Source organism: Phaethon aethereus, assembly GCF_964289735.1.
Source record: "Phaethon aethereus genome assembly, chromosome: 4".
NCBI classification, from domain to species: domain Eukaryota; kingdom Metazoa; phylum Chordata; class Aves; order Phaethontiformes; family Phaethontidae; genus Phaethon; species Phaethon aethereus.
This window is the reverse complement of record NC_138578.1, coordinates 46,300,642-46,313,898: the sequence shown is the minus strand read 5'-3', so window position 1 is coordinate 46,313,898 and position 13,257 is coordinate 46,300,642.

Genomic DNA, 13,257 nt, shown 5'->3' with positions numbered 1-13,257 from the left:
TCCTTGGCTACATCCTTCAGCAGATGTCAATGTCCAACCCCAGCTACAGTACTTGACAGTTTTGCCAATATTAGCCAGTCCTAGTGCTCTGGTATCACACCTGGATTGAAGTGATTGTCTCCTACAGCCATACGAATGCCAGAGTGGAAAAAGGAATCCTTCTAGCAACCTTGTAGGAAGTGGTAACTGAAAATGCAGTATTACAGTCACAGGTTTTCAGGAAAGAAGAAAAGTTTTAAGACCAATAATTCCAGAGAAGGGATTGTGCATGAATGGCATAGAAACAAAGCAACTCTTTCAAAGAAATGTGATGCACCGATCATATTATCACCTTTAAATGCATGTCTTTGTATTAATAGTAGCCCAGTGAAATGTTTTAATGGGCAAGTTTGGCTGGTTTGGGAGGAGAGCTAAGATAAAACACAAGTTATTAAAATTAAGTTTGAGACTCTGATGCCCTACTGAGGCACTGTTTTCTGTTTTTTTAACAGAAGACACTTTTTCCCAGCCCTAGCCTATATAGACCACTTCAGGCACTACACTCAACTGAAAGGAACAAGTTGCTGCCTACCTGTAGCTTCTACCAGTTTACAACCTTAGCTGATCTTAATAATATTTATGTTCCTACCAATATAGAAACATCAAAGGTCTGAAATGCTTTCAAACAGAAGTACATGAATCATACATTTTTAACGAGCTAAATTATAGGCATGTAGCAGCCTTCTATCCCTACTGAAATCCATTATTGTGCTTTCCATTGCAGTACGTGTTTATCATATACAATCATAGTGGACAAAAGCAGAACTTATCAGAACAAACCCTGTAGATTCAATGCACTCTGTTCTTCATAATGAAAATAATTTCTTTATTTTGGCAGCCTGTGGGTTTTTGACATAATTTCCAGTAAATGGAATACTCACTTGAGTTTCTATGGGAAGCTGGGCAAAGGTAGTGAGATAGAAAGTGTTTTTATCACAGAGCAAGTTCAGATATACACCTCGATGAAGTTTCAGTTTACTAAGAATGTTCATAATGAGAAGAATTTTATGGGTTTTGTTTGCAGAAATACATCAGTATCTGTTGGAACAGATTTTTTGGGCAAAAGTAAATAAAGTTACACTGAGGATGTTATAACACTAAAGTTATACTGAAGATTTTTTTATTTTTTTGTGCCTGTGATCTAGTGCCTCCTCAAACAATGCCTTTTAAATACTTACTAGACCGCATGTGTAAATCTTGTCCTCTGATGGAATTCAAATGCCTTAAGTTGTGGTAATAGCAGTAGCTGAAAGTTTGTCTTCATGTTTCATGAGCAAAAAATATACATCATAGTGGGATTTAATGAGAATGTGGTTCACAGGAAGACGCCAAAGACTAAACAACCCCAGTTCCCTCAGCCGCTCCTCATAAGACTTGTGCTCCAGACCCCTCACCAGCTTCGTTGCCCTTCTCTGGACACGCTCCAGCACCTCAGCATCCTTCTTGTAGTGAGGGGCCCAAAACTGAACACAGGATTCAAGGTGCGGCCTCACCAGTGCCCAATATAGGGGCACGATCACTTCCCTGCTCCTGCTGGCCACACTATTCCTGATACAGGCCAGGATGCTGTTGGCCTTCTTGACCACCTGAGCACACTGCCGGCTCATGTTCAGCCAGCACCCCCAGGTCCCTTTCCGCTGGGCTGCTCTCCAGCCACTCCTCCCCAAGCCTGTAGCGTTGCATGGGGTTGTTGTGGCCAAAGTGCAGGACCCTGCACTTGGCCTTATTAAACCTCATACAGTTGGCCTCTGCCCATCGATCCAGCCTGTCCAGATCCCTCTGCAGAGCCCTCCTACCCTCCAGCAGATCAACACTCCCACCCAGCTTGGTGTCATCTGCAAACTTACTGAGAGAGCACTAGATTCCCTCATCCAGATCATCTATAAAGATATTGAACAAGACCAGCCCCAGAACTGAGCCCTGGGGAACACCGCTTGTGGCCGGCCGCCAGCCGGATTTAACGCCATTCACCACAACTCTCTGGGCTCGGCCATCCAGCCAGTTCCTCACCCAGTGAAGAGTAAACCTGTCTAAGCCACGAGCTGCCAGTTCCTCCGGGAGAATGCTGTGGGAGACACTGTCAAAGGCTTCACTAAAGTCCAGGTAGACAACATCCACAGCCTTTCCCTCATCCACTAGGCGGGTCACCTGGTCATAGAAGGAGATCAGGTTGGTCAAGCAGGACCTGCCTTTCATGAACCCATGCTGGCTGGGCCTGATCCCTTGGTTGTCCTGCACATGCCCTGTGAGCACTCTCAAGACCAATCGCTCCATAATCTTCCCCGGTACAGAGGTCAGGCTGACAGGCCTGTAGTTCCCAGGATCCTCCTTCCGGCCTTTCTTGTAGACGGGCGTCACATTGGTAAGCAATACCAATACCCCAATCCTTATGGGTGTTTTTGTAACATGTCTGTCCTCTGAACATGAGAGTATTGTAAACAATAAGTACATGTTAGAATTGTGCTACTACAAATATTCAGGGCACATAGCTCTAGGGAAATAAAACTTCTTTCCTTTACTCAAAAATCTGAAAATCCTTCTCTCTGAAGGAAATCTCCTTATAAATACACAGGCAATCTACAGAGAAGCCAGATTTCACTAAATATTGATCTGACCCCAAAACATTCTGCTTAAAATTTTGTGTGGATGATCATTTTTATATAGGAAAATTAAAGAATGAAACTACTACCCCTCTCTCTACTGGGAAAGTTGATTTCATGATATTCAGGTCATGCTCTCCCAAAACAGTATAAAACAGTGTAAGAACTATTAAATTATTTTACTTAACATTATAGTGAAAATAAAGATTCTTTAGGTCCACAGAAAATAGTCATTTCTCACACCATCTTTTTTTATTGGCTAGCTCTTGGTTTGTTAATTTTTAATTATCTGTGCTATGACCTGCAAACCAAGACAGACCTCAATGATTTTTCTCTGGGCTTAATAAATATCCGGAAGAATATGAACTAATACTTTAAAATCTCCATATGAACATCAGCCAAAGCTACTATCTATGGGTAATGAGAGTTGGGAGGAGTGGTTTCATGCATGTATGGCTCTTTGAGGGTCTTCTTTAAAGTTGTTTATAGTGGACTTTTTTATCTCCTGTTCAAAAATATAGGAAGAGAAACACTTAAATAATGACTTCTTAGGTATTCACCTAACCAGATAAGTCGGGAAAGGAAGTCTTTGGTTGACATTATCTTATTCATTGAAAAAATGACAATCAGGTTTGTATTTTTTCCTGTTGTCTATAGAAATAAGCGCTGCCTAGTGGAAAAGGACCTAGGGGTGCTGGTTAACAGCCGGCTGAACATGAGCCAGCAGTGTGCTCAGGTGGCCAAGAAGGCCAACAGCATCCTGGCCCGTATCAGAAAGAGTGTGGCCAGCAGGAGCAGGGAAGTGATCGTGCCCCTGTACTCAGCACTGGTGAGGCCGCACCTTGAATCCTGTGTTCAGTTTTGGGCCCCTCACTACAAGAAGGATGCTGAGGTGCTGGAGCGTGTCCAGAGAAGGGCAGTGAAGCTGGTGAGGGGTCTGGAGCACAAGTCTTACGAGGAGCGGTTGAGGGAACTGGGGTTGTTCAGTCTGAAGAAGAGGAGCCTGAGGGGAGACTTTATGGCTCTCTACAGCTACCTGAAAGGGGGTTGTGGTGAGGTGAGTGTTGGTCTCTTCTCCCAAGTACCTAGTGATAGGACGAGAGGAAATGACCTCAAGTTGCACCAGAGCAGGTTAAGACTGGATACTAGGAAAAATTTCTTCACCAAGAGAGTGGTCAGGCATTGGAACAGGCTGCCCAGGGAGGTGGTGGAGTCACCATCACTGGAACTGTTCAAAAAACGTGTGGATGTGGCGCTTCAGGACATGGTTTAGGGGACACGGTGGTGTTGGGTTGATGGTTGGACTTGATGATCTTAGAGGTCCTTTCCAACCTTAATGATTCTGTGATTCTGTGATTCTGTTCATCTTTATGTGAAAGATTTCAATCCATAGACACAGAAAACCAAGACAACTCCTAAAACTAAGGTATTAGCTATTTTAATGCAAAAGCCCAATACATTCACACAGTAAAAGAGCTTCCTCCATTGCTCTAAAAGATATTCAGATTTTCCTAGAACACTGCAACCTGTTCTATTAAATATGCTGGAATAAGTTGCTCTGGATACCTTGTAGTGATGTTCTCTATCTTCATATGAATTATTTAAATATATGCTGAAACAGGAACCAGAAACCAGGCAAATGGCTTTGTCAAAGACTACAGGGTCACATACATTTTTCTTTTGGCTCAATGAATATTTAAATGTTTTATGAGCAGTTGAAAAGCTCCACATACAAAGACTGCAATTACAAAGTGGAACATCCATATTCTAATAATAAAATAATTTATACTAAATGGAGCAATACCAACAAGAGATTGAGATCCTTTTCCCTCAGAAAAAATTACTATCTTCCAAACAGATCCTTTCTTACATGTGTGAAATACAGACTTAAATACCTCAAATGGAGGACAAGCAAAGTGTCTAGCCATAGTAATGGAGTGCAGCTGTTATGGTTTCCTCATGAACCGGAATCTATAAATTGATTTCAAACCAATATACTTTGGTGAACTTCTTAAATCACAAGTAGCTCTGAACATCTTACAGGTTAGCTTTCAGTAAACAGACAACAGGAAACTAACAAGCGAATGGAAATTATGCTATTCACTTTAATGGAAGCAAAAATAAACCATAAACTTTTAATAAAATAATAAAAAATTTAAAATGTGCTTTCATAATTTCATTCTGCATTAAATATTATTATTCATCTTTAAATACTTTCCTTTAAAATCTAACATACTTGAAGCACTAAGTTCAAGTACTAATAGCACAGAGATACCTAGGTACCCATCTTGTTAGAAATAAGCTTCCATATAAGATTTTCTCAGATCACTGACTATGCAGTAAACCATAATCTTATTTCCATTCTGCCTTGGACTATTTCATATATGTGGACATCAATTTTCTTTCTTCTAGTGAAATCTTTCTTATTATATTGAATTAATACAAAGTTTTGGTGGGGGAGATTTTTCAGTTTAAGATTTCTTTCTGATAAAACAACAGGCTTACTGACAAGGGCTTATTAGCGGTTAGCTCTTTTAGTAACATGTTCCCCAAATAGAAACATCTGATTTGCAGTCACTCTCTACTTGTAGAATGAATTGCTGTATTTTAGTTTCTAAATGCCAAATTCTCTCAAGGATCCTCATACGCTTCTGAGCAATAGTTGATGAACTGATTTTCCTAATCCCTGAAGGAAGATCACAGCAGTTCCACCTTTTCCACTGTTATGGAGGACTGCCCAGTCCAAAACAGCATTACCAGTGTCCTCAGTGTATTTTAACACTGCTAGAAATATAAGCTACCTGGGTTAAGATCCACTCTTCTCTACAAAAATATCATTAATACCTACTTGTAACCTGATGAAAATATGCTTATGACCTATCATTATGTAAGTTTGTAATCTTAAAATGTTAAAATATGCATGGGCCAGGATTGCAAAGTAAATATAGCAATACTTTGAAACACATTTTAAAAGCCAGTGTTAAGAAAAAGTTGTTGCTAAAGTCCTGCTTAAATATAAAGAAACAAACTGATATTGCCTTGTGGTTATTTAATTTGAAAATTTTCACACACACAAGAAGAAACTATGTGCAGAAGTCTTTCAATAGACTGCAGGGTGCTGATAATATTTCCCAAAAGAATCATTTGGGTTTGCCTCCAAGAGTAAGGGAAAGCTTCTTGGAAGAACACCCTGCTTCTATCTTCAAAATGCCAGTCAAACTTCTGTCTACATTTCCTCCTGTGTAGCTGGTCTCTTTGCCTGTGTCTTGTTACAGAAGTGTGACACAGAGCATGGGTAAGAGTTATGTAACGAGGGCTGCCTTCAGACCTTACAGAAGTGACATCAGTAGTCTGGAACAAGCCAACACAAAGCGTATCAAGTACTGTGCGTGTCCCTCCGATCGATAGGGTATGCATTTCTGCTGGAAGTGACATTTGCCAGCTTTGGAACCTTCTTGCTCCTACACAATTGGCATTGGCCCTCTCTAAGTAACAGGGCAGAAAGGTGCTACCCTGTTGAAGATTAATTTTTTTTTTAAAGAAATGCTGCAAATCTGCTGATACCCAGTGTGCTTTGTTAGTTTTTCATCTTGCATAATTTATACCAAAAAATGGTTGAGACTTTTGAACTTGTCTCAATTTTTAAGATTCTTCACTCATCAATGAGTTTTCAGCTGGGTTTTTTATTAGCAATAGATTTACTAATTTAGCCTTATAGAAATAATCCAGTCAGAGTGTTTTGTTTTCTTTAAATTGCTGAGCCTTAAAAGGAGAGAATAGCTGGAGCTGTGTAGCTTACTGATGTAATGTCATAATAGTTCCTATATTACATGATTTATAACGTTACAGAAAATCACTTCTGCTTTACAAAGACTCATCTTCAGAAAAAAAAAATTACTGCAACTATAATGACAGACACCTGTGTTTTTTTCAGACTAAATAAAAGTGTGACACCTACCATGTGTGGCATATTAACACTGGATCAGGAAAAACAATCAGATTATCTCAGAACAATCAGTATTTATCTGTCAGCCATTCATTTACAAAAAACACGTAACATAAAGCAATAATACAGTTGTACCTTTAAAGTCCACATGACGGTGATTCTGTGCTAGATATACCTTTGTATTACAGATCTTTCTATATCACTTAACAGAAACTCTTTAAATGTATAAGAATTACCTAGCTCACTCATGCTTCTTAGAGTGATGTATTGACTTTGGCCCCAGGCTCAGGTCCTGGGCGCTGTCAGGGGCTGTCCAGTTGTGCACAGAATACTTTTTGTAAGCTTTGAAACCCCTGAAACTACAAGTTAATGAAACTATTGACCGAATCTTAACTAGAGCATCCTAAATGTGTTGCTGTAACAATAACACTGTTTTCTTCCAGAGGGAGAAATCAAGAATTAAGCACCATTAGGATGGCATTTATTTATTTACTAACAGGAGAGGTGTTATAATTAACAATGAGAAAATGGGTTTAACTGCCAGGAGATGTGCAAAGAATTCATGAATATATCACACACAGGATTTGTTCTCTGGGATTGAAAGTTGAGAGGTAAGGGGCAAGAATAAGTCAAATGGAATGATATGAAATAGCCCGAGCCTGCCTGTTTCTGTATTGTCATGGCATTCTCAAGCATTTCTGTACGTTAATTCACTTTTTTTTACTCTGTTCTGATTTTAGCCACCATAGTTTACAGCTGCATTTCTCTAACTTTTTCTTATTATTTTCAATTCTTATTGTGATGTTTCCTTTTGTGAAAGGTGTCACATACCTATCATTTGAAGACTGTCTACCTTGTAAAGCTTAGACAACGGCTGATACCAGCCTGCTGGCCTAGAAGAGTTAGATGTGTCAAAAGAATAGTTTTGTTTCCATACTAGAGGTACCCTTTAGTCTTTCTGAAATGGTTGCCAAGAGTCCAAATAGTGATGGAGAATTTTATGACATTTGCCTACCTGGAATCTTACACTCATAAATTTTTCTGTTTATTACTTAACAAGAAGAAATAATAAGAATAACCCTCCAACAAGCTATTTAACTATCAACTCTCTTTTAACTTCTGATTTTAATTAAATGGAAGCCTGTTTAACAAAGTGTAGTCCTGTTTTCATGAATGATAACCATTTGTTTTTCATTTCATTCTTTTTTATCCTCTCTTATTTTTAACCACACAAGGAAAAAAAAACCCAACCCAACCCTCTACCTATTGTCATTCCTTGTGTTGAACATTTTTCAAGTACATTATCCAATTGCAATTCTATGAATTTTGACCCTGCACACTACTAAGTCTTTTGGACTATGCAGTACTGTACATTTTTAAGGTATCTTTCATTCTAACTGAATGCATAATCAGAATGAGCAGTGCTCTTCCTGTAGTTTTTTAACCAAACCCACACTGTGAATTCTGCCTGCAAACAAGAATAACAAATTCCTATTCTAACAGACCCATTTTAAATTCCAATAAGGAAAAAATTACAAAGAAAGTGAAGTCTTCATGAGAGATTGCAATGTGAGCCTTTTGTTTGCTTCTGTCACACCGCAACAATTCTAAAAACAAAACAACAGTAGATTTTGTAGACACCATCTTAGATAATTGCATGCATAGTTCACAGAGAAATCAGCCTGAAATTTCACAAATCCAAACAACACTTTAACAATACAGAAATGATGAGTGATGTGTATTCAGTCCACTACTGAATTGCTGGGCAGCAGGACATAATAAAATTAAAGGATGCATAGTGGGATTGCAATAAAATATTACATTTTTATTTAGGTGCAGTTTAAGTAAGGAGAGTATGTTATAAAGACCAATTTTTTAATGAGCTATAGGCAGTTAGGAACCTGCCTTCTATGTCAAAGAAGAGGTGACTCCAACTCATATAAAGACAATGGTTTAGTGTGGGCATAGAAGGAAAATATGTACATCACATTATCAAAAAAGCTTTTTTTTCAGTCTGCCAGCAAAGTAAGCAATGAGTGACCCATCCAGGTCCCTCTGTAGCATCAAAACCTTTTGGTCTACTACTGTTGTTCCAACATACAGTGTAGAAATTCTGTGCTTTAGGGCATAAGTCAGTCATTAAGTCTGCAAACACAGTTGGTTTCAACAGTTTTGACAGGACTAGTTTTAGCTGAAATAGGAAATCTTGCCTAAATCGACATGTTTAAAGAATCAGTTCAACTAATTGGAATTTTCTTTTGAAAGAAAACTGGAAAGGAGTCCAACAATACTGATACAAGGCACAGTTATACATTCAGAATACTATATTTTTTCCTGCATCCATCTTTTTGTGATCTTTGTGCATCCAAATTCCCTTTTCCTCATCATTTCAAGCTCTCGCCATTGTATACAGGTATTTTAGGTGGGCATAACCATATCACAAATGGCACATTATTTTATGTATGGAAATTCTCTCTGATCTCTTACAAATAATTTGGAACTGGCTTGGAGTAGAAACAGGACTGCATCAGAAATATCCTGACAAAGTGCGGTTCCCAATTTTGTGTTAGAAAAAGGGACTAGTGACAATACTTCTCTACTTCCCTTTTTCCTATTGTGTTCGGTGAGACAAACCAGAAGATTTTTCAATTTGCTTCCAGTTCCACTCCAGTTATGACTGAAGTTGTATTGCTTTTATTTTTGATTAATGCTCATAACAATGTATTAGCTGGTCAGTATTAGAAAATGCAATTTTAAAGACTAGAAAAGATGAAATAACAGTGGACAGACCTTCCTTCAGGAAATGGTTTGGCCCTTTTTTTCAGCCCTCACATGCTCTCATTCCCCACACAGTCCCAAAGGTTCTTTCCAGCTCTCTTGATTTGGAAAATGGGGATGAAGAACTCCAAAGAAGTTGTAGCCCTGTAGTGTCCTGGAGTGGCACAAACTCTTCAGCAGACAGGTGACAAGGGGCAGGAGGAGAAAAGAGGAAGCACTGTACCACTGTACATTTTCCTCATTTTTTTACAGTTATTATTCAAAAAACACACCCAAGCAGTGGTTTGGGTACAGTTCTGTTTTTCCACCAAAAGCTCAAGATTTAATTTGGATTCAGCATGAATTAATTCCTGATTCCATCTAGTCTTCAACTAGTATTTTATATGTCTTCTTTTTAAGCTAATCAGTTCTCACCCTTTCTTCTTCTTGGAAAACCTAATTTTTTATCTCCTAAGGAGGTTCTGCTACAGCTTTTCTCTTTGATCTCTTGTGGACAAGAGAGGGAAAGCCAAACTGAAGCCAGTACTCTACAAGGTCTCCAAAACTGCACAGAGGATTCATTAGTGCTGGCATATAATTTGTTTTTAAACTTCAGTCGAATGCTATAGGCGTTAGTGTGACTTCTGAACTAACTAAATAAAAGTAACGAAAAACTGTAATAAAGGTAATAAAACCTTAGTTCAAGTTTAGAGATCTTGTCTTGTCAAGTAACCCATCCGAATTAATATAGCTTCTTTTTCTGCAAATAGGTGGTGGTGGTAAAGTTTTTCCTTTTGCTTGCTGCCAACATCACCTGAAAAATAGTAAACATCCTGTGTTTACTGTTTATTGTGAATCACAGCCAAACTGTGTCTTGTTTACTAAAGCAATCAGTTTTACAAAACAGGAAAAAATGTTTCTGTTTGTTCACCTCTTACAGTCAGTCTATTGAAATGATCTTGCAAAAGGGCATATGAAAACGTAGAGTTTTAATACATAAAGAGGTTAGAGAACTCATATTAACTATGAGTGTTTTTTTCACTTCGTTTGAAAAATAAACCCCAAGAGTTTTTGACTGTAAAACAAGAGCTCAGCAATGGTGGACTCATGATGTTCTCGAGAGATCAGTGAAGCTCTTGTGCCACAAGGTGTTGCATTTTTTATGTAGAGGACTCCTCTTTTCCCTTCCTCTCATAAAACATCAAGCTTTGCAATTCTCACCCAATCTGATGCTAATTAAAAATAATCAAGATCAATATAGTTATTTTCCAACTCTTCCAAAACCTGTACTAGCTAAAAGATCTCTAGTTACCTGCAGTTGTGGTGTGTTTCCATAGAGGATTTTTTATGCTTTTGCCCTAAGAAATTTTTGATCCTGAACATTGTGTCCAAGGCCTGAATGGATTTAGGGGAATGAACAGTTTTGTTAACAGTGCTAATGCCAAACAACATGTCTGTGAACAGAACACTGGATACTATGCCAGGAGCCTTCCAGCCATGCTTTCACGTGACGCCAGCCCTTCTCACTGGCAAACAGCAGCGTTTTTTGAGAACTGTCCAGGAGCAAAAGCTCTTTCAGAAGGATCAAAGTAAGGGTGACATGTACACTGGTCTTCCGCTTAAAGGAATTATTCCTTACACCACTAGCAATTAATGGTTGTTAAACGCAGTTGCTCAAGAGGTAAGTTTGCATTTTCTAGTAAAGTCAGGCATATGCTTGATGAGTTCATTAGCTGAAAATTTACGTAGCTTACTGTCAGGGAGAGGAAAAAACACTAAAGCCTTCAGTAAGGCTATTTCTTTATCTACAGTAAGTTGTATGCTGTGATCATTTAATTTGATTATTGCTATCTGTCCTGAGCCATTGATTAATGCTATTATAAGCTGACTTTTCACTGATTTCATTAAAAGTCAAGTACTTATCCATCAGCATTTTCTCTGGCCCTTCATGATTTGAAAAACATTGGTTGGGATTCCTAGGTGAGTTCTCAGCTCCAAAGTTACTTAGAGACACTTAGCTGAGATTTTACAGCCTCAATTCTAATGCTACCTGGCCATACGATTCATATTACTTCTTAACATGGTGCGCTCATAGTAACGCAAGACATGGTTTGGGGAAAGTGATATACAAGCTACTAGAGGAGCTGTGAGGCAATAAAAGGTAATTTCTAAAAATTCACACTGTCCCCACATCCTTACAAAGTCCATTTTCAAAACCAACATAAGTTGTGTCTACATGACGGACTCAGTCTGACTACCTGTTCCACGCACCACCCAGTTCTGTCATTCCTTCCTCCATTCATCTTGCTGCCTCTTCTTTTCAAGAAAGGGTAAGGCAAACTTGTGGCCTAGGTGGGAGATGTGATGTGATCTGGTCAGGTCATCAGCCTGAAAAGTTAGGGATTAGGATTTTGGGAAGCACTGAAGAACGTCTCACTCCATAGTTCAGCTGTAGCCTCGGGTTCTAAATAAGTACTTAAATCTGGTTTACATTTTCTGTCAATTTAGTCTTTTAAATACCAGTAGAGGTGTACAATGTAGAGAAGCAAGCATAGATTCTAGACTGGGTTCTGAAAGAAATATAATTATGTTAGCATTGAAATGCCTTGGACTAATTAGAAGGGACTATCAGTGGTAAGATTAGTTTGGGCCAAGTGACATGCTGTTGCAGGCATACTGCCCCTGATCTCTGTCCTTTTGTGGAAACTGGTGCAGTTGTAGTGCAGACCCTGGAAACTATAATTATAAGATATTTGAGACTGTTATCCTCTATTTTACTTTGATAACCAGTGCACCCCAATACTTTATCTGTTTATCCTTTCTGCCCTGCACCTCTTTTCACGGCAGTGTTATTCATGTCTTGCTAGGACCCTGGCATGTTGGTAAGAGGAGGGAGAAAATTCACAGCTGCCTGTTACTTATGCCAAGACCTTTAAGGCAGAATCTAAGTGGCTAGACAGAGATACATTTACTAAATTGTGACCAAGAGGATATGTTAAAAGTGTCCTGAAATAGGAACTTCGACCCCTTGGAAAGGCAAGCAGCTTTTCGAATGCAAACGTCCTCTGTTAACAGAAAGTTTAAAGGAAGCAAGAGAAAGCAGAAATATCTGAGAATTGTTTGGGGCTATTATGTCTGCACACGGAATGGAAGAGCACCATTCAAGTGCAGGGAGTGAGACAAATCATCTGACTCAGAGAGAGAAGTAGAACATGCTTGCACCTGACATGGAAAACTCAACACCATGGTAAAGTTCACAGGTTAAATTTAGGATGCTTTCTTGAAAAAATCAAAGGTTTAACTTCTTAATCATTAAAACTCTTCCCTTTTTGGCACAGCCTTGGAATAACAACCTTGTGCATACTTTGTTCTCTGTTCTACTGAAAGACTTTATATGGAAATAGAGCTAGTTTACTGCCAAATTTGATTCAAGCATCTACCTCTGAAGAATACAATCCCACAGGTATAGCAGAGAGAGGAGTGTGAACAATCATGGAAGGTGATTAGAAAGAAAAGACTGCTAACTTTTAGTATGTCTGTAGACAACAGATAACTCGTCATACAAAGCAGTAATGGAGATGCAAACACAGACATGCACATGAGCATGCCATATTTTATGACAAATAAAGTTAAATCATGTATCAATCCTGTTGTGTGTAGGACAAAAATCCTACTACTATCAAAGCCAAGGGCTGATTTGCTAGTGGTTTGCATAGTAGGAGTTTTTGAAAGGCTGGAGAACAATCTTGGATCTAAAATGAACGGTGAGGACTCTGACCAAAGTAATCTAGAAGACAAGGGCACAGGTTGTGTGCCTTCCTAAACGTTTATTATTAAAGCAAAGAATTTAGAAAGACAAGGGTCACGGTAGAGATCCTTGAGAACCAAAGAGAGTTTTATCTTAAACTTCACTAA